Below are 24,413 nucleotides of genomic sequence, written 5' to 3' on the forward strand. Positions count from 1 at the left end.
TTCCTCACATCTATTTACCATCTTATTTATCCACAAGCGTTTAAAATCATTTGTTACAAAGCCCTTTTTTAAATAAATAGGGAGAATGTACCTTGAACTAAGTTACATAGAAACTAATCACAGACATAACCACACATTGTAAAGTTTAGGATTTGTGAGGCTCCCAGTCTTAATATTTTAGTCATTTTTAACATGTTATTGTAACAATTGCAAGTCCAGAAAGTTCAAAACAAACAAACTAAAACCTTTAATCGTGACAGTTATATGACAAATGGTAAACTATTCACCCCCCCCCCCCCCCCCCCTCGAAGCACCTTTAGCTGCAGCTACAAAAGCTGGATCATCAGGTAAAGAAAAATTCATTATTATCAAGCATGTTATTTGAAATAAGATGGCTACTCATGTAGGCCCTGCATTGCAGATGCTCCAGTTAAAATGTAAAGTTTTTTTACACCTCATCACATTTAAATGAGACAGCTGCGGAAAGTAATGACTGGCTCTAGGTCTAGGGTTAGGCAGCTCTGCTTTGTGGCCAGATGATGTGCAACCTAATAGTGATCCAATATATTAAAAGGCACAGGAGGCTGTAATATAGATTCAGAACAATTAATTTCACCACTCAGCTAATATTTATTCCACTTTATTGCTTTGATCCAACATGATACTATCAGGTACTCTACGATGTGATCAGTTAGGAGGAGGCAAGGGAGTCATGCTTTGTGACTGAATGAGAGAAACTAATAAAATATTTTTATTCCACAAGAAGGACTTGAATAAAAAAATCTAATGAATGAAAATCATCTATCACATGAGCTCGTTTGACTTTCATTAACTCAGCAGAAGGCAAAAAATACGTTTTATTTCCAGATTACAAACAAAACTCCGTTAATGCTGCATGGAGGGTCTCTTCATAACTCCTCACGTATGGTAAAGTTTAAACTCGGTTACATAAATAATAATTATCAGGAGAGAAAAATTGTTTAGAATTTGGTGAGAAATAAACTAAAGAGAAAGGGAAAAAAAACATATGGAGGCAAATCAGAACAATGCACATAAAACTCCATAATGGCCAGTCCCGTATTTAAAACTATGGTTGGTAATCCTGTTCAGAAACACTTTTTGTTATACTGGGTCAAATGGTCCTTCCGTCCAGAAATGAATCAATACATTATGTATTCAGAAAAAGGAGGTTAAAAATGTGATCTCTGTGAGAGCTGCAGGCCTGTAAACACTCTCACCAATCCTGACATTCGGTCCGAAAGGTAAGGATTAGTCAGAGTTTTGGTCCGGCTCTGTCCCGTAAGTTCCAGGGGTATCATCTTATCTATTGGTTGTCCCACATGCCAATCATTCTGACTCTCTCATGTAACGCCACTGTGCTCGTTCCCTGTTAGTGTCCCCTTGCTGGCCGCACTGCTAGTGTTTATGTAGCCGCTTAGCTTAGCGGTTAGCTTAGCAGTTAGCTTCGCTGTTAGCCCTTCATTGTAGTTCAGCAATGAATTTGCACTTTTGAACAGTACTGCAAATGGGGTTTGTACATCAATACACTGATGGTTGGCAATATTGTCATTACTAATCTATGAAGTCCTGCAATTCTTAAGAGAATTGAGTGCTTAGTTTATAACAGTTTTTGAAAATAAATCTAATCAGTATTTAATAATATTTCAGCACTTATTTGAAGTGGTTTATTTTTAAAGTTTGTATTTAAATAAACAGCACGTTAGAAACTAGACAGTTAATTTGAAACTAAATTAGGTCAACTCAGTGATCAATCTGTCTGTTTTAAAATATTAGTAAAAGCCTCATTCACAGTGACTCGTCTCTCACACAGTGTGGTGTCGTCTCTATAGGGAATATCTAATGACTGATCAAACAGGAAGGATTAAAAAAACATTATAATGCTTTTCTATACATCTTTTTATTATAATTCTTAAAGAGAAATTAGAGCTGGCCAAAGGTTTGTTACAGAACCTACTGGGTACTCTCCACTTCTGCTTTTTCTGGCCTATCCTCTAAGATACAATGTTACAGAGAAAATACCATGCTGCCATTCCTTCTTCAGCAAATCTTGAAACAGTCAAGTCTTTCATTGCTTTTTTTCCAAGATACTTCCTTTTTTATTGCTTCTCTCCCCTTCTGTCTAAACTAAGCTGTCTCCAGAATGTTGGTTAAATGCCTTCATGTTGTACAGAACTGTGGTTTACCAGGGATAATGGTCCAAATTGAGAGGGAAACAACGGTGTGGTATTTATTCTTTCATTTTGAGGTCATTAAAAAGCAAAAACAAAAAAAAGTGGAGTCAGGATGGTAATTCTAAAAGAAAAAACAGAATTTGCCAGTTTATATCTAAATTAAAGGGGAGGGGGGGGTCGCATGTATAACACAGATTTTACTCTTAAGCTAAACAATTAGTTTTTCTCTGTGTTCCACATTCAAATTTAAAGTGAAATTATCTGTCTTATTTTAAAAGTAGCCCTATCAGGAAGAAGAAATGCTAAATAAATTTAAAAAAAAATGCATATCAAATACAACCCCACAATAAAGGTTGACCAAAATTCAGAAGACAGACACAGAAACTTCCTACCTCTCTGGAAGTTATTACAAGCCACAAAGTGACCCTCAGTATTAAATAAAACATGTGTTCAAATGCTGACTAAGTCTATATCTGCTTGGTAAAACCTTGATCCAAACATGCTCTACAGATGGATTACAAGGAACAAATATTCTGAGGGAAGCTCAACCACACAAATTAATCTCAGAATTACACTTGGGATGGAAGGAGGAAAGAACAGCCCTCCTATGCTCTGTTTAGGTTTGATTTGTCAAGAAATATCTTGGAACATTTAATCTGTGGTGTTTTACTTCATGTGAGTATTCAGCTGCTGCCTTCATCAGGGGTCGCCACATCAAGTCATTACAACTTTCACATATGGCTGAGACTTTACACCAGATGCCCATCCTGACAGGGTTCAAACTCAGGTCTCCCACATCAGACACATGGACCTGACCCACTTACACCACAGGAGGAGATCTGGTGCTGTACTCCATGCAAACTGAAAACAACGCTTTCATGTGTTCTGGTTGTGTTTTCTATTGTCACCCCTCGACACACACGTCTGATGATGATATGCAAATATGGTCATTTGCAAAATTGTCCGATAACTTATTCACAGTTGGTTACATTATAATAAAAAGTTATGGTTCATTTTGAAGCAAAGAAAAAAGTTGCTGTTTCATTTTACTTAAAAGTGTGGTTCCAAACTCGGTCTCAAGTCTTTTAGGGCTCTAAACAGGATGTTCCTCGTCCACTCAGTAGCTTTTCTGTCCCTAGTGCAAAATAAAGCATCACCACAGCATGATGCTGCCACCACCATGCCTCACCATGGAAATGGTGTGTTCCAGGTTATGTGCAGTGTTAGTTCTCAAACACACTTAGCATTTGGCTAAGGTATGTTGTTGACAAAACATGGACAAGTTCGGGAAAACTATTGCAAAACACTATATATGAACCACTATCTATAAACCTGAAGAAAGATTCAACATTGAATAGTTCGTCAAACCTCAGCCCACCAATGTCCCCATCCTACAAATGCAGCATGTTGGAAAATGGACAATAAATGTGTGTTAGGATATCTATAGTTGGAGAAAGGATTAACAATAATATATGTTTAGGTTACTCTCGAAAGGATATCGTCAATGACTTACTAATGTTAAGTAGTACATGCTTCTAAAGTCCTGTTTATGAGAGTGAAGGACTGAAGTGTACTTTAGCGTATTGAGTTTTTTGCATACACTTCCACCTGAACACAGGGTCTAAGCAAATGGTGAACTGGAAACCAGTACAAATGTAAGGAGTTAGCCGATCATTTTAACAAAGACAGCATTGTGACACGGCTATTTCTATTATTGCGGCGTATAGTAACAGCTGGTATAGGGAGGACAGCACTAAGCAGATAAAGTGTTAGCAAACACAGGAGTTAACCTCAGCTCAAACTGTTGCCACATCTCTGCAGGAAAAACCCACGGCCTTTTTCACCACGTAGTGAAGACATCTAGCCTTCTAACATTAGGGCCTTTTATATCTGCGCTTATATTTTCCTCGGGGTATGATTTCCTGCAGTGTAATGTCAAGTTTCATTTGTCAACACTGAAAGTCCGCACACAGAGAGCGCTCCTCTCTTTCACTGGTAGGTGTGACGACAGAATAGCTCTCTGAGCCGTGGGTATGAGATGGATGGAGTGTTTTTGCAAACTGGTCCAGCATCAGATAACCATAGCACTGTAATCATGAAACATAATTCTATACACACAGTGTCTATTCTCTGCCAATTTTGGAAAAAGCCATTTTCTTTTACTCCTAATGTTGCATGAGCAGAGGAAAATCTCCATCAGCATAGAATGCACACCGTTTTCTTAACTCTATGTACACTTTTTTATGTTTAAGGCAATTTTGGTTGATGATCATAAAAAAATTGCACAAAATGTCATTGTGTGCAAAAGACAGAATTTCTTGTCAGGCTGTTCCCATGCAGCTAATATATCTCAGAGGTTGGATACATTTTTAATGTTCTTGATGCCCAAAATTAATGTAGATTTCAGTGACTGAGGTACTAATGCAAAATAAAGTGGGTGCATCATCATGATTGGGTTTATAGCTACTGGTACCATCATCACAGTAGTCAACAATAATACTGTGAATTTCATGTTTACCTGAGTATCGTGTAACTCTAGTCAGATGTGAGTTTTGAAGCATTGTATCACAACAATGTGGGGGGGAAAATCCTGGGATTAAAAAGTTATTAAGAGCAATTATCAAGTCTGGAAGACAAAGAATTATGTTAGGAATGTATGCCAGAACAATGAAAGATGAGAACAACATACCGCTCACAGAAGAGCTAACAGAAAACCTGTAAAAACCAGTCTAACTTGTGCTGACAAAACAACTACTGGCACTCTGAAGTGTAACCTCTGTTCCCAGTTCATGGGCCAGAACAAAATTCTCACAGTATTTGAACCTTGCGTAAATCTACCAGACTTTCATGTTAACAAGGCACGACACAAGAATTTGAAAACAAAAAAGTGTTTAACATGGTCTATTGGTGTTCTTAAACAGCAACAGTTTGCCTACTGTTTGTAATATGACGTAACCTATTGATTATTACAGTTATTTACCTGCATTTAGTAGTAGTAATTTGTCGTTGCACAAACTATGAGCTGATATTAGCTGTTTAATTAGTCGGGCTATCTGCCGTGTAGCCAGCCTGCAGTCAGCTGCTTAAGAGACACGCTTCTAGATGTGAACAAACTATACCTCGAAAGCCGCTTTAACTCAACAGGAGGGTTGGGTGAGGCGACAGGTGAAAATTTTCCAAACAGCCAAATGTTTTACTCTCGTAAACAGGAGAGGTGTTTATTAGCTTTCTTTTAGCCAGTTAGCCCGCCGAGCGCTGCAATAGCTAGAGGGGGAACCCAGGTGCAACTCGGCTCCATACAGCATGAGAAGGCTCCAGTCATGGCAGCCTTTTCTCTGGCATCAGTTTTAAAAGGCTTATTAAACTGCAATTTCCTTGAGGTTTTGAGGAGACAGTAGTTTGTTGTAAATTGTTCCGGTTTTCAAACACAGCTAGACAAACCATAACGCCCACTAGGGTTGCGCAGTATATCCCGAACCAGTTGTCATCGGAATGTCAGTGTGTGCAACATTCATAAAGCACAGGATTGTTTGGAGTGCAACAATTGTTGGGTAAGTTATCCCAAGTGTTATGAACTTGCATTTCACACGCTAATGTAATGCCTAGCCAGTAGTACAGCGCTGATGCTCACATTGGACACAAATGACTTTTACCAAAATGCTAAAGCCCACAGAGCTGTTGAAGCACAGATAAGAATGAGAGAAAAGAAAAAAAGCTATTCATGGCAACCGGTATTGTCATCATAATATTTACCAACAATATCATTATGTGAAGATTTTCTAATATCAGAAAATCCTAACTCACTTTCTCTCTCTCTCTCATATATCATGGAGAAATCTTCGTTTACCTGAGCATTTTCAGAGTAATGACTGAGAGATAAGGCATTGGCAGCATGCTGCATGCACATTAAAACATGACAAAACTAGCTAACACAGACAATAGAAGACTTCAACATAGTTGCTGCTATGATACTGAACAGACCTGCAAGTGAAAGGGATTTTGCATCAAACCGCGCAGACATGAGCAGATAAGGAAGGTGTGACAATGTGTGTAAGATCATTGAATGCCAGTCATTTTGTTCCTCTCCTAACGGCCTGCTTAGTCGCTAACAATTATTAATTAACCTTCATTCCCCTAAAAAGACCAGGCTTCTTTGTCTGTTTCGTGCATCTGCCAAGATGATGTAGTGTCAGGGGGGTGAAGGGAAGCAGAAAGGTTGTTGTGGTGTCACATAAAGACAAACAGAAGCCCTTTTCATATTTATGTCTTTGTAGCAGGGTAGGTTGTCAGCTCCTGTCAAAAACCGCACAAAGACGGCTGCCCTCGAGGGAATACAGTGTAGGGAGAGGAGCGGGAAAAATACAAAGAGAGAGCATGTGCCTGTGTGTTCGCCCTGAGTGAAATTACAGCGACAGCAAGTGTTGCGATTCCCACTGGGATAATATCACTGACCATGCCGGGGAGCTGCATCAGGACCTCGTGGCGCAACGGTAGCGCGTCTGACTCCAGATCAGAAGGTTGCGTGTTCAAATCACGTCGGGGTCATAGTTTTTCTCAAAAACTCTATGTAAGTTCTGGGACATTTTTACATCAACTACGATTAGAAAGCGATAAAGGTAGAGGACAGCTAACACTGGCTCCATCCGAATACGTCTAATTATAGTTCCTAGCTCCTGCTCCTTACTCTTTCATGGAGTCAACAGTGAGAACTTTACTGTGGGGATAAAAAAGGAGCTTCGGACAGCTGGGCCGATTTTGGACAGCGTTCAACTCAGACGTCAATACGTGACAGAAACGCACGTGGATGGTTCTAACCACATCTGGCCCTACAGCCTTCTGAAAATTAACCCCAAAGTGTGCGCTCTTCGGACGTTTTCATTAACCATGAGTTGGCTTGTGCTTATACGTCATGCCATGCAGCGTATTGTGGGATTCCCTATAGCTCCTTAGCGCTGGTAAGGGACCTCGTGAGGTTCCTATGCTAAAAGAGCTGTGAGAAGAAGCATACAGGCTCTTTTTCCTACCACCTTCCTTACTGACTGCATTATTCAGACAGCAGTTATCATAGCGACTGCTGACACACTTCCGCTTTTGCTAAAGAGCCTTCATCAAAAAGACGTATTCGGATGGAGCCGCTGTCCGTTACGCAAAGAATCCCCAGGATGGAGAATGGTAGGGGTGGCATCATGCTGTGGGAATACTTTCCTGGGGAAGCTGCAAAATTGATTTATACACAGATGTAGCTAAATGCAGGGCAATCCTGACCAACGGATGTTTTCCTGTTAATGGGGCAAAGAGCTACCCCCCAAAAAACAATGAAACGGTTTAGATTATTGCATAATCAAACTGATGTTCACAGATGCACTGCATCTGATCTTACTGAGCTCCAGCTATTGTGCAGAAAAGAATGTGCATGAACTTCAGATCCTACATGCGCGAAGCTGGTGGAGAAATACCCGAAAAGAAATCCTGGCCCTCGCCTTACGGTATCTATACAACAAAAATCTGGCTAAGGCGTTTTAATGGGTGGGGTGGAGGGACGAAATTCTGTTGTGATTTATACTATAGTTTTCCAAATACATTTAGACACTGTCAACCATCAAAGCTATCAAGTTAAAGCTGACATGAATGTTATATTCCTCATAATTTCAACTGGATAACTGTAGAGTAACTGTATAAAACAACAAACAGATAAAAACCACATGTCCTTCCGAGATACCTCCTCTAACTCCAAGCTTTAGCAGTCCAAAGCCAGAGCTTAGACCCTGCCATTAGGTTTTGCCCTTCGACCTCTAGAAACAATTACAATACAGTGAATTACCGAGGTTAAGCAGTGGTTCAACATCCCAGCCTCCCACTCTGAGAGTTTTGGCTTTACAGCTCAATAATTGCAGCAGTTCATGGAGTGACTGTTCTCCCCTGTGTGTCATAAACACCGGTGGCCCAACTGCTGCCTGTTCTATGCACACATTCACACACACACACATTCACACGCACACACAGGCACACAGAAGCATAAACTTCACAAGGTCCTTAGCGCTGAGCATAGCTTCATTGAAAGAATACAAATGCAAACGTTAAACCCATGTGAGCATCTTACCGCTAACAGATCTTGGGTCGCATATAGAGTGGTTCATGCTCTTTATGTAACTGTTGGGCATTAAAAAAGTTCTTTATGTAAGGCATCGACACAGATAAAGTGTAGAAGCAAAGGGAAAGTGAACCATGATCAGAATCAGTTGATTTTAAGCGTGGAAGTGGCTACTGAGGAAAAAAAGGTTTTTAAGTTAGTTATTTTCCGTCTCAGTCAGGCATGAGAGAGAGAATAAGATTTTCTACAGATAACAGGAAGGCTTAATGTATTTAGATCCTAGTTGGCCTGTTTTACTCTTGTGAGCTCTCAACCTCTGTCCATCATAGAATGTGTTGGGTTTACAAATAAGAAATATGAGACACCCCTGCACAGTGCTTACACCTCACCAGAGACCTTGGGTAAGTAATTATCCATTGGAACCTGTCAGCTTTGAGAATAAATATTAGCAGGGTGTTCCTTGGCCCCCATTACCAAAGAGGTGACAGACTTTCTCTGGCATGCCTCACTGGGATCGATGGAAGAGCTGAATTTATGTTGGGTTTGAATTACAAATAATTGCCCTAGATTTATTTAGGGGTATCAGAATAGGGTGGGCTATATACAAATAAACACAACCCTATTTAGTTTTTTTCTTTGTTTTAACTCTTGAAAACCATTCTCGTTTGATCCTATTCATGTCACAAACTGACCATCTTCCCATTTAATTTTTACTGTGATGAAAATCAACTGGGTGAATACTAAGATGCTTGTTATCTGATACTATAACTGTCAAGGTGTTTGATCTATTTCTAAAACGTCATCTGCTGATGACCTGTTAGTGTCTCAAAATTAAAATGTGAGATTTTTCAGTGTTTGTTATTTTTTTTTAAATATTCCCACATGTAGTATTTCTAAATGAAAAAGCCCAAATAATGCAAGATCACATGCCCACTAAGAATATAATACAGTTTCTATTTGTTTAGCTTGGTACTGGTTTCAAACTTTGGCATCCACTTGCATACTTTATGTTCTTTACATGAATAAAAACAACCTTTTTGTATATTAATCAGTCAGTTTAACATTTCAGCTGCGTGTGCTTTAAACATGTGGAGTTAGAGGTATGTGGATCACTCAAACTCTTGTATGCAGGCTCTGGTGTTTAATGTAGAAGTCTTCTACATAATTCTTTACAATAACCTACATATTTACAGGTAACAAAAATTATAGTTGTGCCACATTTTTAAAATATTCTCCTTCTTGTAAAAACACAATTTTAAAATATTTTTTCTCTTGATGGCTGACTTTGACAGGTGAATATTTTCCGGAGAACTTCCAAAAAAGACAGTCATACAGTCATATTCCATAAATTAGAATATTATTGAAAGGTTCAGTCTTTTCAGTATCTCAATTCACTAGCAAAAACGCATTTTACAGATTCATTACACACAAACTGGTGTTTTCAAGCTTTTATTTCTGTTAACTGATGATATTGTTTTTCTGCTTGCAGTCTCTTCTACGAATCGTCTAAGAAATAAAACAATTTCTTAAAAGATTTCTTAGATTATTACATCAGTCCAGTAAAGAAATCATGCATGATACGGAAATGTGATCTTAATTAATAATATGTTTAATACCTGCTTGAAGGTTTTGATTTTCAAAGGGTACTTTTAATCTGACAAACGAGCCTCAGTTCTAATTTACTGAATATAACTGTATATTTGTAATTCATAGATAATATTTTTGTCGAACAGCTTCAGCTGTTTCAAAACCTGCAGCTTCAAAACCTGCATGAAAATAGTTACAGTCTTAACATGAAAAGGTTCTGCAGCTTAGTGATAACACATTACCTACATACGTACTGTAGTGCTTTACCTACAAACCTTATCCATGTTTTGAAGTCTCAACGTATAACTTTTGAAGAGAAGGGAATAGTCATAAAAATGATATTTTACCACTCTAAACTAGAAAATAGTCATTCTGAAGTCATACAACATCTGGTTTTTCTTAACTTTTGGATTGGACATGAGTCACGCGCATGAATAAAGCCAGTAGTCATCTTTCTGACTATTTTATCTGCTTGAGTAGAGGATTTGCTGTCCCTAAGCCTTGTTACTGTAAGCCTACAGCTGCACCCCCCCCCCCCCCCCACCCCCATGGTAAGTACCACAAGGAAAGCTGAGCATCTGGTGTACATGCAAGAAGCACGTCGGAGTATAAGTGTGTGGGTTCACACAAACCACTCATGATGCCTCGTGGCCCCGCCTGAGCTGGGGCCACTGCTGCGATGAAGGTTTCACTGACAAATTGAAACAGACATTATCACATGAGGATCTCATTAAGTCGTCTTATAATTATGCGTAGTGATCATTAAACCGATTAAAGAGCAAACGTTCAACTAAGATTTGCCTGTGGCTGCCCGGTGAAACTTCAAAGAGAATTCCTTTCATTTTTTTATTATTCTTTCTAAAAAGTATTCTTCTCTGGATGGAAACTAAAAAAGCAATATTGCCCTAAAAATGGCTTTTATAAAATCAAATATTTTCCTAAGTTGGAAAAAAGTAACACACTACAAGGAAAGTAGAGTGTTTACCGGCTTGCTTATTAAGAATAATCTGTCCGAGTTAACATACAGTCGGATCATACATTTTACAGATGTTTTCTTTCCATTTAAGAAAACTGGATCAACTTAAACAAAAAAATAATCATTACATTAATAATTACATTATTCAAGCACTTTGATTTTCCTGTGGTTTCCATACATGTCTATGGTTAGATGGAATTTGTTGTTGTTGACGTAAATATAATTAGATTCATTTCTGTTTTTTTAAGCACAAATTCAGGGTATAAAAAACACCCTGAGCCTGGGCTTAAGAGGTTTTAAACAGTCCAACATTTAAGCAACTAAAACTGTAAGTTAGCCAGTTAGTTAGTTAATTGGTTAGTCAGTCATTGTTAACAGTGACCAGCTAACTTGGGGGGTGGGGTGGATGGTAGGTTTATCAGGATCAACACAAGGAAAAGCATCATTATGGGTGGCCAAAAGAAAAATCAATCCCAACCTTATATATTCACGTTTTAGTGAGACAAAGTCTAAGTCCAGACCTAATTCCAACTAAAAATGAGAAGAGAAAGAAAATTGCTGAACATTTCCATCCAGTCTTGGTGGGTTTAGTTTAAGCAAAGAACAATGGCAAGATTTTCAGTCTCTAGAGAACCATTCTTTGGTGCTTTACAGATAAAAGCAAAACGTAAACAACACCAATAGAACCAAAAACCTTTAAAATCATTCAAATAAGAAAATATATGGGTATACAACTAACAGATTAACATCAAAATAGTTAAAGGTGTAACCGCAGCAAAAGGTGGTTCTATGAAGGATTAACTTGGAGGGGCTGAATGCAAACTTTCCCATTTTGAAGCAGATTTTGAGCTTAAGACGTAAAATTTGAAGGTTGCGACTGAAAAAAAATGAGGCTTGAATAAGGATAGGTTCTTTGTAGTTTGAACAGTAGCTATTATTTAAAACAATAAAGGTTTCTGTAGTGTCTCATGACAAACCTATGGAAGAAATAAATCAAGGGTAGGATTTAATAATATGGAAGATAAAGTCCTTTTGAAAAGGAACTACAAATTTAAGCAGGAAGGGAAACAGAAGGTGAAGGACTCATGTTACTGAAAGCCCGTGGGACTTGTCCCCTGCAGCCACTCGGCTCAGCAAAGAACTGAAACAGCCCAATCTGGTGTAGAGAGACATTTAGGTTCATCACCACTTAATGGCAGTGTCATCTTCCTCGCAGTAATTTGCATCTCACTCAAACAAAACAAGGACAGTTAGCATAGCTTAATATCTTATTGATATGTTCTAGTTTAGTACAGCCTATTGGATAAGAAACTCTTAGTAATTCACAACTACTCTGTTTGCCACTTCCATCAGAAAATGTTTTGTAGAACCTGGAACTGGTGCCACAAAAGCTGAGGCTCTGGTTAGTTCAGTTTAAATGGTTAAACCCAGCAGGGCTCATTGTCCGCTCATGATGGCAGAACTCACCGTCATTTGACCAGAGTCCTGCTTGTTGTTCTGTAAACCCAGAGGTTTTGCTCGGTGAGACCTCTGAACAAGCCAAGAAAAACATGACAACTGACACCGATGTCACAAGACATCCAGCTCTTTCACAGCCAGCACACGTGACGCAGACACAAGTCAGTCTGAGGGTTTCTAAGATTAACATTTGTGTTTGCAGGAGCAGGTTCATAGTATCTAAATACAGAGCAAACCTCCATGTTAGCATACAATGGATGCGCTTGAACGCAAAGCAAATACAAAAGTTGGTGAGGAGTTGCTGCTCCTCAGGTCCTGTCATTGAGGGGAAAACCTGTCAGGGACGCAACGGGCAGCTCAAACTCACTATGTATCTACGTATAAAGCATGCAGTATGCTATGTTTGAGACATAAACTAAAAAAGAAGAGTTATTCTGTGCTAATCTGCCTTCAGGGGGGAAGATCAAAAAAAGCAAGAAAAATCAGATGGCCACTACGATTGTCTGGGTTTTTTTTGTCTTACTCCTAACTTCGAGTCGTCACTACCGTCCACTCGACCGCACAGTCTATGTGATGTACATTTCACCATGTATTCAATTCAATTCAATTCGAAAAAATGCTTTATTTATCCCAGAGGGACATTAAATGAATGAATGAATGAATGATTCCAGTCCAAGAGGACTCTTTGTGGACGGCCAACAGCTGCATGTCTGTTTGTGTTGGTGCATGGCGTGGCTTGTCTGCCGTGTCATCTTTATGCACTTTTTCTTGCTATTTCGCTTGGACAAGAAAATGCAAAAAAAAAAAAAGTTTTAAACATTGTAAAAAAAAAAAAAAAAAAAAAGTAAACAAAAAAGAAAAAATACAAACAAAAAACACAATTGTAACCCAAGAAGACCCAGGCTTGGAAGATCTTGAGGAAATCGAGAGATAACTGGATTTCCTTTTAGATAAAGTTGCAAAAACTGCACAACTGCATCAGAAGACTGTCCTGGACGAGGGGAAATCCTTGAGATTTAAAAATGAAGAACAGGACAAACGGATCGCTGTTCTGTAGAACTGAATGGCTGACTAGGAACATTGTACAAGGATAAGTGATCATCAGCGGACTCTGCATCAAGCAGAATCCGGGGCGCGGACCAGTTTGTGAGCCGTCTGCTGAAGTTTCTGATTCCACGGAGAAATAGGGAGTATCCTTTCTCTGGAGCAAGGGCATAGAGCTGGACTGTGACTCCTCGGAGGCTTGCCGTTCACTTCCCAGAAGAGGCAACAGCGACAGATTATGAGCTTTATAAACAGAAAACAAAAGACGGCTCTGTTAAAACAAGTCAGGTTGCTGAAAGGATCTTTATTAACAAACACCAGACCAAAAGGGTCACAGACATCCCCAAGAAAAAGGCTGGTTCCTGAGAAAGCAGGGGAAGATGCAGTCGACATGGTCGCCAAACTGTAGGTTATTTCTAAAGCTGAACAGAACACCGTAGGAGGCAAAGGTTTAGGTCGCTCATGACGTCGCGGAACACATTAATGGGACAAATGGGAGGACCGGTGAGATCACGCCTGAATCATGATCATCACAACACAAGCTATAAGTATTCATTCTCCATCAGTTATAGACACAACACTAACACCATGGGTGTCAGGACATGTAAGCAGAGGTGGACCCGGATGGTGCCTATCTCCAGTGGTCAATGGGCGAGAAGAGGGGAACACACTGGACAGGTCAATACACTTGGCATCAGTAGAATATATTCATACATTGTCATTAAGACTGGAAAAACGTACTTTTTAAAGTTGGACTTAAAACAACCATCCATGACCCTTAACCAATGCTTCACATAAGAGCACATTGATTAAGAAAGAATGCTGTATGCGTGTCTGCAAAGCTAAATAGGTCCCAAAGCAACATATGCAGAGCAGAGCTCCACAGAGTATGACATACAGTTGAATTGAACTCACATGTCTTAAAGGGTCCCACATGTTAGAGCACCACATCTGCACAATAACTGCAGGGCACAAGACTCTCCTGTATGGTTTACTAACACCATTAGTACATTGTAAGTGGGTTGAATTTATGTAGCATGGACCACTCAAAGCACTTTACAGTATAGCCACATTCACTCAATCGTACAAACGTGCACGCAATCATATGCGATACATCATTAGGCAACTTGTGATTAAGTGCCTAGCCCTAGGGCAGATAAAAATGTGAGGGGGGAAGCTGGAGTCAAACCCACAATCTTCCAATTGCAAAAGCACTAGTCTACCCACTGAGCCGCAGTCGCCCCATCTAGGGCTTCTACAACAGATACTACCTAAATGGACCTAAAACGGCGCCACCTATCATTAATACGATGGGGATGTTTGAAAACTTCAGCATGTCTGTTCTGCAGGGGGCTGCAGTCTGGCCACCTGACCAGATAGCCAGACTAATTAACAAGCTAATGTCAGATTCACATAATCCTTTTGTTACAGAAAGTGAGATGATTATGAAACAACAGTCCAAGCTTTAGGGGCTTTACTTCAGTTTAGATTTTACACTATCTTTTGGGAATTTTTTATTTTTTTTTTCCTTCTGTCAAACAACTCCTAAAAAAGAGAAGCATACTGAATGCTGTCAAGGCGTTTACGTGCAAAAGAGCAAATTAAACAGAAGCAATGGAGACAGAAACCACAGAGATCAAGACACAAGGTCCCACACTGGTGGTAAAATCTCTCACAGATGGTGGAATCATGTCCCTTGGATCCACTGACACACATATCCAAACAACATTGCCATCAACAACCAAATGTTTTATTGTTATTCACAACAAAGGTCTAAGCTCTTAATGCATCTCTGCAAAAGCATCAGTCCAGTTTATTTCCGATAACCACAACAAGGTCCCGCGTCAGACATCACAAGTTCTTAATCCCTGGTTAACCCGGCAATGTTAATGCTTTATTCCTTCAAAACATACATCGGTTCAAGACTAGACATTGTCAGTGGAGGAAAGTAAGTTCATTCACAAACAGGTCTGGCAGAAACAAATATGAAATAAAGAAAGCTAATAATAGACATCCTGTATAAGTAAAACATAAGCCACAAAGGTGCAAAGCGCTGTGTTAGGACAGGCTAAATGGAGCCTTTAGACAGACTGGCAGGGAGCTGTTTCAGCTTTTCATTTTTGCAGCGTCAATTCATATTACATGTGATAACATCAACTCTGATAGGAAAACGACAACAGCCAATCGTTGCTAAAATTTGCTCGTTAAAAATCTGCCAAAATGTTCATTGTTGACGCTTCAACAACTAAAATCTTATTATAATGGCTGAGAAAACAGCCAACGACAGCTACGTCTCTTTTCCAGCTACTACAAAGATAAATAGAGGAGCTGTTCTCCAGAGCCTATAGAGATTTAGATCAAAAGCCTGCGGTTGCTGTGGTTGGAGCAGGGTTACACTTTAAAAGATCAAAGTTGTACACAGGACTATTTCAGCTTTGTACAGAAGTCTCATTTAGATAAAGCTAAAAAAAGAACCTACTCGCCTAACACAACATATTGGCCAATTAAACATTCAAGCACCACCTAAATGTGTGTTCTTGCACCTGAGTTTGTAAAGTAGACATGGGTTTACCTTTATGCGGTGCTTTGTACCCTAAAGATTTATAGATAAGCCATTTATGCAAATTTTTAACCTGTAAAGATTGGTTTGCTATCAAGCCAAGTTTAAAACTATAGCAAAAAATGACCTGGTTCTACCTGGGTTGGTATTTTATTAGCTGGCTAGTGTGTCAATCAGTCAATGATCCTTTTAATCTGTTTCTGCTTTCTGTTGGGCCACCTTATATGACCAAACCAAATGCTCTGGAGACTTTCAAGTCTCTAGACCATTTGATCTGATCATGATACCTTCCACATTACTACGTACATTAGTACAAGCACCTTAGATCAGAGTCAAGCATAAACAACGTCAAAGCACCGGGTAAAGCTGTGAAACAAACCTTTATTGAGGGCCTAAATCACAAGCTTTAAAATCAGACACCGCTTTGTCCAATTTACACATATACTTAGTGTTACCACATTATCAAGAGTGAGGTAGCAGTTGTTTTACAGCCATCATTCATTAAGATGTTTTGCAGATTATATAAATGTTACTGTGCAGACATCAAGGACACTAAAAACTGGTTAATGTAACACACTGATGATACTTGATAGAATTCAAAGTGACACGCATCACAAAATACGGCTGATGTTTCCAGCTGAAACAACCCACGTGGGAGTTGCTTGGCCACTGGCCCCTGCACCAGGACGCACCTCTCCTCGCTTCAAGCAGCGCTACCACTGCAGAAATGACCCAGGGCTGAAGTCCATCGGACTGTTCTGCATGAGTCACTTCAGCGGCACACTTTCAGCCTGCGTTAATGACAACAACCGGCACTGCATCGCATCCAGACATATCTTTCACCTTTATCTGCCTACAACTCTACAGAGTTTCTGTTCTAGATGTGTTTGCACGGCAGAAGGGTCTCTATGGAAGGACAGCTCTGCTTTTCACAGTCTGCATTCAATCTGCTGGAAGACAATGCAGATTGCACTGCACTCGCAACTTCTCACAGTGCGTTGCAGTTTGTAAACCAGACTAGCTCTATTTGACATGTTAATAATAGGTTGTGTCGGCAATCTTTGCAGTCCATGTCACTGGTTCCCCTACATAATTTCTGCAGCCCTTGTTAGTTAAATGGCATGGTTAGTCAGTACAGCATGCTGGATTGGATAGAACAGAATAACTGTTTGGGGTAAAACTATTATTTTAGGCTTAACAATATGTTCCTGTCCCTAAAGCACTACACTGCCTTCACCGTGTTTCATTATGGACGTCTTGCTCAGAGTACTGCTCGTTTCCCAAATCTAAGTCGTTTTGCATGGAGGCAAGAAAGCTCAATTTCGGTCTCATCTGAGCAGAGCTTTTCTTTTTCTGTTTGCTGTGTCCCATTCATTCTTTTGAGCAAACTGCACATGAAACTGGCCAGAAACAACAGATAATATGGGCCTTTTTGGTTCGTCTGAGGAAGGCTCTCCTTGCCAGGCCTGTCATTTTACGGTACTCTGTACCATACTCGGTCTATTTTTGGATGATGGGTGGAGCATTGCTTTGTGAGACGTTCAGAGTTTGAGATTTGAGATTGAACTCTGCTTGCAAGCTCTCCACCACTGTATCGCTGATGTACAGCTGTCTTCTGTGGTCTCCATAGTGTTGACTCTTAGCTAATGACAGACCTCTGCAACACTAGATGTTGTCTAGGGTTATCAAAGCAGAGCATAGGGGGGTGAATGCAAATGCACGGCACGCCTTTGAGGTAATTTTTCTACCAGTGTATCATTTTCCTTCCACTTCACAATAACACTTTACTTTGTGTTGCCGTATCATTGAAAACCCCAATAACATAAATGGATATGTGTGGCTGTAAAATAAGTTCCAGGTTCATTGTTATTTTGCAAGACACTATACTTTAAATGTCACCATGTCCACCTTTCTGTCTTGTGAATTGGTTGTTTCCCCTGTTTACACGATAAAAAAAAAACAACACTACCATGTTTGCTCTCTTCTTCACTGATCCTTTGCGGTGAGAATCAGGCCTCTCTCTCCTCCCTCTTAGAATCCTCTGGAGAGAGGGTCAAGTCAGTTCGCTTGAATCCCTGCTCTGTGACGAACACATTCTCCCAAACGCAGAGACAATACACATAAGATCACCTTGTTCACCCCTAAAAGGTTTTAGCTCATTTCACAAACACACCTGTGCTGCAAGGCAAGCTGCTGGCTTAACAAATAGCACCAACAATCTTTTACTTAAGAGATGGAGAAGGAAGAATATGAGAAGTGCAGTGTGAAAATAGACAGAAAGTTTTTTTGGTTTTGGTTTTTGGATTACAAACTGAAAAATTCTGAACTGCACAACTCTGAAAAAGTACAGGATTGAATGAGAACGTCGGATGCTGAGAGAAACCACCACAGGATCTTGCTTTAAGGTTTTATCTCATAAGCCCAGTGGCTGTAGTCAAGTGAATCACGGAGACCCACGACGGAGAAAACTTTATTCATGCACACATACTCTGAATAATTTTATTACCTGCTGAAGTTTGAGACAAGACTGTAAAAAGTGACTTAAATACATTTACTCTCCAGTGTTTCCCCTAGAAATGTTGTGATGGAGGCAACAACAATTAACATAGTGCTGCTTCTGTTCTGCTTCGGTGATCATACTTGTATTAGGCAAATCATACTTGTATTAGGCAAATGTTCTCGGTATATTGAAGTAATCAGGGCACCATGTGAAATCAACAAAGTTGTCCTTTTTCTGTTGTAACACTCAACATCCCGGATCCCGCACTCCCAACACAAGAAATACACATTCTGTCTGGGATAACTACTTGTTCTTTAAGTATTTTGTATTTTTTATTTTTTTTTGCTTTAGTTTAAGCCCCATGTTGCTCCATCAGAACCGACTCTGTTGACATCTTCTCGGCTAGTAGACACTCGGTGCTCCAGAATCTGTGGCAACCTTTAGTGCCCTCAGAAGTTGGGTGCGTTTATAAAAAGCAAATATGTTCATCAAAGCAGGAAATGTTATGTCCCAAATCAGCGCTCTCTCTCCTGGCGGGAGAGTGAAATTAGCTGCGTGCGATCGCAGAGCGGTTAATTTTAATAAAATTAACCACAAACACCTACAGACATATAATAATTGACTACATACCGTACCGCGTTACGGGCGTTTTTGTTGCCAGGATGTGGCGCCCCTTTCTAGAAAGGTAGGGGAAACACTGCTCTCTTTGACTGTGAACAAACTGTTTCATAAAGCTGTAAAAAAACTTGCATTTGATGCAAAGCAGCACAAAACTTTACAAAAGGTATCACAGACATGTCCATCAATCAGTTAGCAACACAATGAAATAACCACACCAAGTTCAAATCCAAAAGTCACCAATTTGAACATCTGCTAAAGATGATTTACTAATTAGCCAGTAAACATCCTTGCTTGACCTGAACGGTGGAGCTACAAGGCGACTCTTGCTGGATGCGCTACTCAGCTTAAACGGAAAAGCTTGACATGTAAAAAAAAAACATGTTGCCGAGAAAACTATCTGTGACTGACAGAAACCTTCTGAAAGGAGCGCTGCTGTTAGCTGCTCTCGTCAGACAGAATCAAGACTGGGATTGTATATTGTTACTGTTCCGGCTGGGTGTAGAAGTTAACTGTGAAAACTGTTTCAACACAACATGCCAGCGTCCTGATGCATCGCAATAATCCGGGAACAAAAGCACAACAAATAAAGAAAGAAATTGGTTAGGTGTTCTGGACACGTTCTTCTTTGTTGAAACGTTTCGAGTGACAAAGTCTCTCTGAGAACAAAGAAATGTACAAGATGCCAACATTAAGTTTAACAAAGTCAGTGTCAGAGATCCAAGACTATTTTATTTTTTTCATTGGTTTCTGTAAGACATTGTTCTGGTTTAGGCAGTTTCATGATGTACGGTGCCTGCCTGGGAAATGTCTTCATAGCGCAACGACATTTCTACATTTTCTTCACGTTACGAATTTCATCCATATTTTTTGTAAAGAGCCACCACAATGCAGCACCAATAACAGCCTGAAAAGTCAAGTGTGCATTTATATTCAGCCTCTTTTTCTGTAAAATGGGTAAATAAAATCCAGCGCAATCAATGCAAATGCAAGGAGAAAGAGGAAACCCATTTCTGATAGATTTGGAAAAGATGTAATCTGGTCAGATGATACATAGACTGATATTTCAGTTCTTTATGCAGATTCCTATTTGTGGTGGAAAACCGACACTGCACATCATCCTGAACACCCCACCCCACCCCACAGTTTAACATGGTGGTGGCAGCATCATGCTGTGGGCATGCTTTTCTGTATCTGGGACAAAGAAGCTGGTCCCAGCTGATGTGTTAATGGATGGAGCTATTTACAGGGTAATCCTGGAAGCCAACTTGTCAGGGGCTGTTCAAGACTTGAGACTGGGGCAGAGGTTCACCTTCCAGCAGGATCATAACCCTAAAAAATACAAGCTGGAATAGAGTTTTTTAGGTCAAAACACATTTGTGTTATCAATGAGCCACTCATAGTCCAGGCATCAATTAATTTTTACAATATGAGACAAAATTTTAAAATGGTTCTTCGTAGATTCTTTCCATCTGAGCAAGAGTCTGAGCAATCAAACAGTTAATACCTACCTGGTAGACACATAACCTCAGAATACGTAAAACTGTAGTTATCTTTGATTAACTATGCCTTTTGTTTTGCTTTGGCTTTATTTAATGCAAAGTGCCTCGTCATTATATTCTGACATTTACCCTACGATAAACAACAATTATTTTTAAGGGTTAGAGTAAGGGACTATTCAGCTTTTCTGTTTAATGCTTTTGAAACAAGTCTGATTAATATTCCAGATGAATAATGATGCAGATGTGGTACTCTTCCACCCCGAAACATCCATCTTTTTTTCTACAGGGAGACGTAAAAGGAGGATGGAGCAAATGGCAGTCTCTGTTTTAACTGCCCACTGTTACGCCATTGTCCAAGCGCCATAACTCCTCCTCCACCAATTGCTTTCACTCTGGCTGCTCACAATAAAGGCAGGGAGTGATGGAAGAGGACATCGGCGCTCTAAAGGACCACCACGGTTGAGGACTTGCTGTGAAAGCAGAGCCGCCGGACGGAGAGAACGCCATTGTTTCGGTGCTAACTCACTGGGGCATGAGCATCTGTGCTTGGTGGTGGTAATATCGTGATGTGGAGGGATGGAAGTGGCAGCAGAGGCCGTCAGCTCTGTTTGTAGAGATAAGGAAAAGCAGACCCTTTGTAAATACCGGGCTGAACAGGAGAGAGACTTCAAAGCAGCTGTGTGTGTTTACATCAGAGAGCAGAGCGTTTTCATAGGGATTCCCTTCTAGAACACAATCTGAATACATCTCCTTTGAACAAGCAAGGTGAAGTGTTTTTCTAGACTTTTTTACAGACCAGAGAGCACAGAATTACTATATCATTATAATACATTAAGTTTTAGTTTGTCCTGTTTGTCCCTCTGTGTTGCCCTGCGACAGACTGGCGACCTGTCCAGGGTGTACCCCGCCTCTCGCCCAGTGAACGCTGGAAATAGGCACCAGCAACCCCCGCGACCCCATGAGGGATAAAGCGGTTTGGAAAATGGATGGATGGATGGACATTAAGTTTTAGTTACACTAAACACATTAAATAATACCAAAACTAGCATTCTACATGTTTATTAAACAGTGTATTGTGTCTTTTTATTCTGATTGACGAATCAAAAAAGTGGCATTATTATTCTGGGAACTGCATGGGGTTCCATCACCAATGGCTCAGCATTGGAGAAATAACGCTAAAATAATCTCGTTATTTATTGATCTAGACGTTCCAAGAAAACTAGAACTGAATAAACAAGCTCCTGGGAACACTTTTACATTTTGGATCAACACAACGTTGAAGGGACAGGTTTTAAGTGCTTCTTGGGAAAGCTCAGAGATACTGTCAAACATTACTCATCATTTACAAACAGGAGTGTTACAGGGGAAGCTACTACGTTGACAGACGTGGTAGGAAACAAACCGGCTAAACCTGGCCTTTGGCCTAAAACCTGACTGCTCGCACACGGGAACAACGCAGCTCTCCACAAACACAGACAAAGGGGCGCTAAACCCATGATGCAATTCAACACGTGCTGAAGTAAAACGAGCTCCAGTCTTTAAATGTGTGCTACTCTTACTTTTTCAGAAAAACAACATGTAACCAACAAACCACTTCTAACCACCATTCACTTTCACTTGCCACCAGCAGCATCTAGCAAAGCCAAAGTTTTCAGCGTGGACCGTCCTAGATGGTTACTGCACAGTCAGAAACTCAAGAAATTCCCATTTTTTTTATTGTCAGTGAATGCAACTTACGTTGTGCAGACAGACAACAGCACTCTTCTGGGAGTGGAAGTTGTTACTTCTAGGAATAACACTCAAAATTAGCCATTTTTAGTATTGGGGATGAATTTCAAATAAAGTCAAAGGAAGCACAAAAAATGTTAGAAGCTCTTTAAATTAAAACTGCGTGTTCTACAACAGATTGAGACATATTTGTGGTTCGTTCAGGCTGTGAGAGACTGATGTTTTCAGCAGATAACAGGAAGGCCGAAGGGAGTACAACAAAGTTGTTCTGTTTGATCCTTTTAATCTTTCAACCTCTGTTAAGGAAGCTGCTAGATTTGAACATTTTGTAAGATTGTTTTGGAAATTTCACCATTATGAGAATTCTATATATTATTAATAGTATCCATATTCTCTAAAATACATACTAAAATAGATGTTTAATAATGTTATCTGTATGAATCACTAGTCTAGGATGCCGAAGCCAGATCAAAATGTCAACTACATCATCATTTGACTGTAAAGTAATAACAAAACCCTGTTTTAGAGCAACTGCTCTCTGACTCACATCAGGAAGACTAGAAATTGTTTTTATCACAAATTGGAATCATCAATATCAGCATGTGCAATACCGCAACGGCAATTAACTCTATGGATGCAATATGTGGTAAGATTATTATATCTCTGCTGAAATGTTTTTATACTGACAAAAACATATTTAAACATTTTATTGAACTCACGCTGATCATGGTGGCTACATTGGATATGTCTTTTGGCTTAAATGCTAAAGCTCATGGAAAGTGGTGCAAACATTGTGATAAAAAAAGAGAGAACAGGGAAAACTGTGGTTAACTACATGCTAAAGTGGCATGTTTTTCCGCATATAATGTGTGCTGCCCTAATTTACTGGCTAACTGGTATGGGAAGGTCGGCTTTAAAAAAGCTAAAAAAATCATCACCCTAAGTCTGATTATTGCATCTTTACAGAATTTAAGGATACATTCTCTTTCTACCATGATTGTAAGGTGGCAGTTTAGTGATTTTTATCATACCCATTTTTACACCCACAATAATAAAAATTAATTTCATTTTATTGTAGATTGAAAGTCCAAAGGATTACCAAAAAAGCCAAAAAATCCAGATTAAGCCTAATGTAAGTACCCAGCATTAAGAAGCAGTCTTTGACTATTTTACTACAGCAAAATAAATCTTCCCGCAAATCTTTATCATTTAGCAACTAAAACGCCACACTCAGATGTCAATATGATTTAATATTGAAGAAGTGATCCTGTTGTTTAACCTAAAGCCAGAAAGTTAGTAGCAAGCATTTCAGGTCATATTTTTAAGCCTGGGTTTTGAGAGATATGTGGATCTGAAAACCAGACGCTATATACAGGTTTTCTCCTTCCCTCAAGCATAACTGATCTCTAATCATAGGGTGTGAAACGTTAGTCTGTCTGTGGCCACTCAGGATCCTCAGTCTAAGAAAAGAGATGAGCAGAAGCTCATCCCTTATCACGTCCAACATTTCTAACTACAAAAGCTAAAGAAAAAGCTGTTCTTTCTCATCAAATGTTTAAATAAGCCAAAAGAAAATCCAAGTAGTTTTTTTAAGCAACATATGACTATGTGAGAAAACAGGAAGGTTAACAGAAAAACATAAATAACACACCCACGCTGGTTTTGCTTCTAAATAGTTCTACTTCTTTAGTCTGCACCAAGTGACCTCAATTCATGATCCAAGCAAAGACTAATCATCCTGCAACATGTTCTGTGACCAGGAAAAAATGTCTGGGCAGGAAATTATGCTGCGCATATAAATCCACAACTTTACATATTCATCAGTGGGATTCTCCAAGCAAAGTCTCCGTGTTGGCCATTAAAACCAGATGGGCTGAGTTTCACCGTTCATCTGCAGAACCGCAGGGTCTATGTCGAAATTAAGTTGTGTGCAAAAACCAGCTTAGGGATGAGAGTCCATGGTAGCAAACTGAGATGATGTCAGAGCAGTGGAATCTAAATCAACAAGCATTTATGTTACAGCAGAGTTCCACATTAGCATTTCTATGTCCTTCGTATAATACAACTGAAAAATCAACAGGTATCCAGCAGAGGAAAAACTACTTCTACCTTTTTGACTTTTTTTTCTGCTACAAACACTTTTGTGAATGCTTTTAA

The 24,413-nt window shown here is 39.6% G+C and overlaps 1 protein-coding gene and 1 non-coding gene across 2 annotated transcripts in view; one reads left to right on the plus strand and one right to left on the minus strand.

Moving 5' to 3' along the window:
* Positions 1-24,413, minus strand: part of LOC105928002 (partitioning defective 3 homolog) — a gene marked incomplete in the record, with an annotated part of 353,527 nt that overhangs the window by 308,010 nt on the left and 21,104 nt on the right.
* Positions 6,666-6,737, plus strand: trnaw-cca. The gene has a single exon. It is a non-coding gene; the product is annotated as a tRNA-Trp (tRNA).

The sequence above is a fragment of the Fundulus heteroclitus genome, chromosome 21 (genome assembly GCF_011125445.2).
Source record: "Fundulus heteroclitus isolate FHET01 chromosome 21, MU-UCD_Fhet_4.1, whole genome shotgun sequence".
NCBI classification, from domain to species: domain Eukaryota; kingdom Metazoa; phylum Chordata; class Actinopteri; order Cyprinodontiformes; family Fundulidae; genus Fundulus; species Fundulus heteroclitus.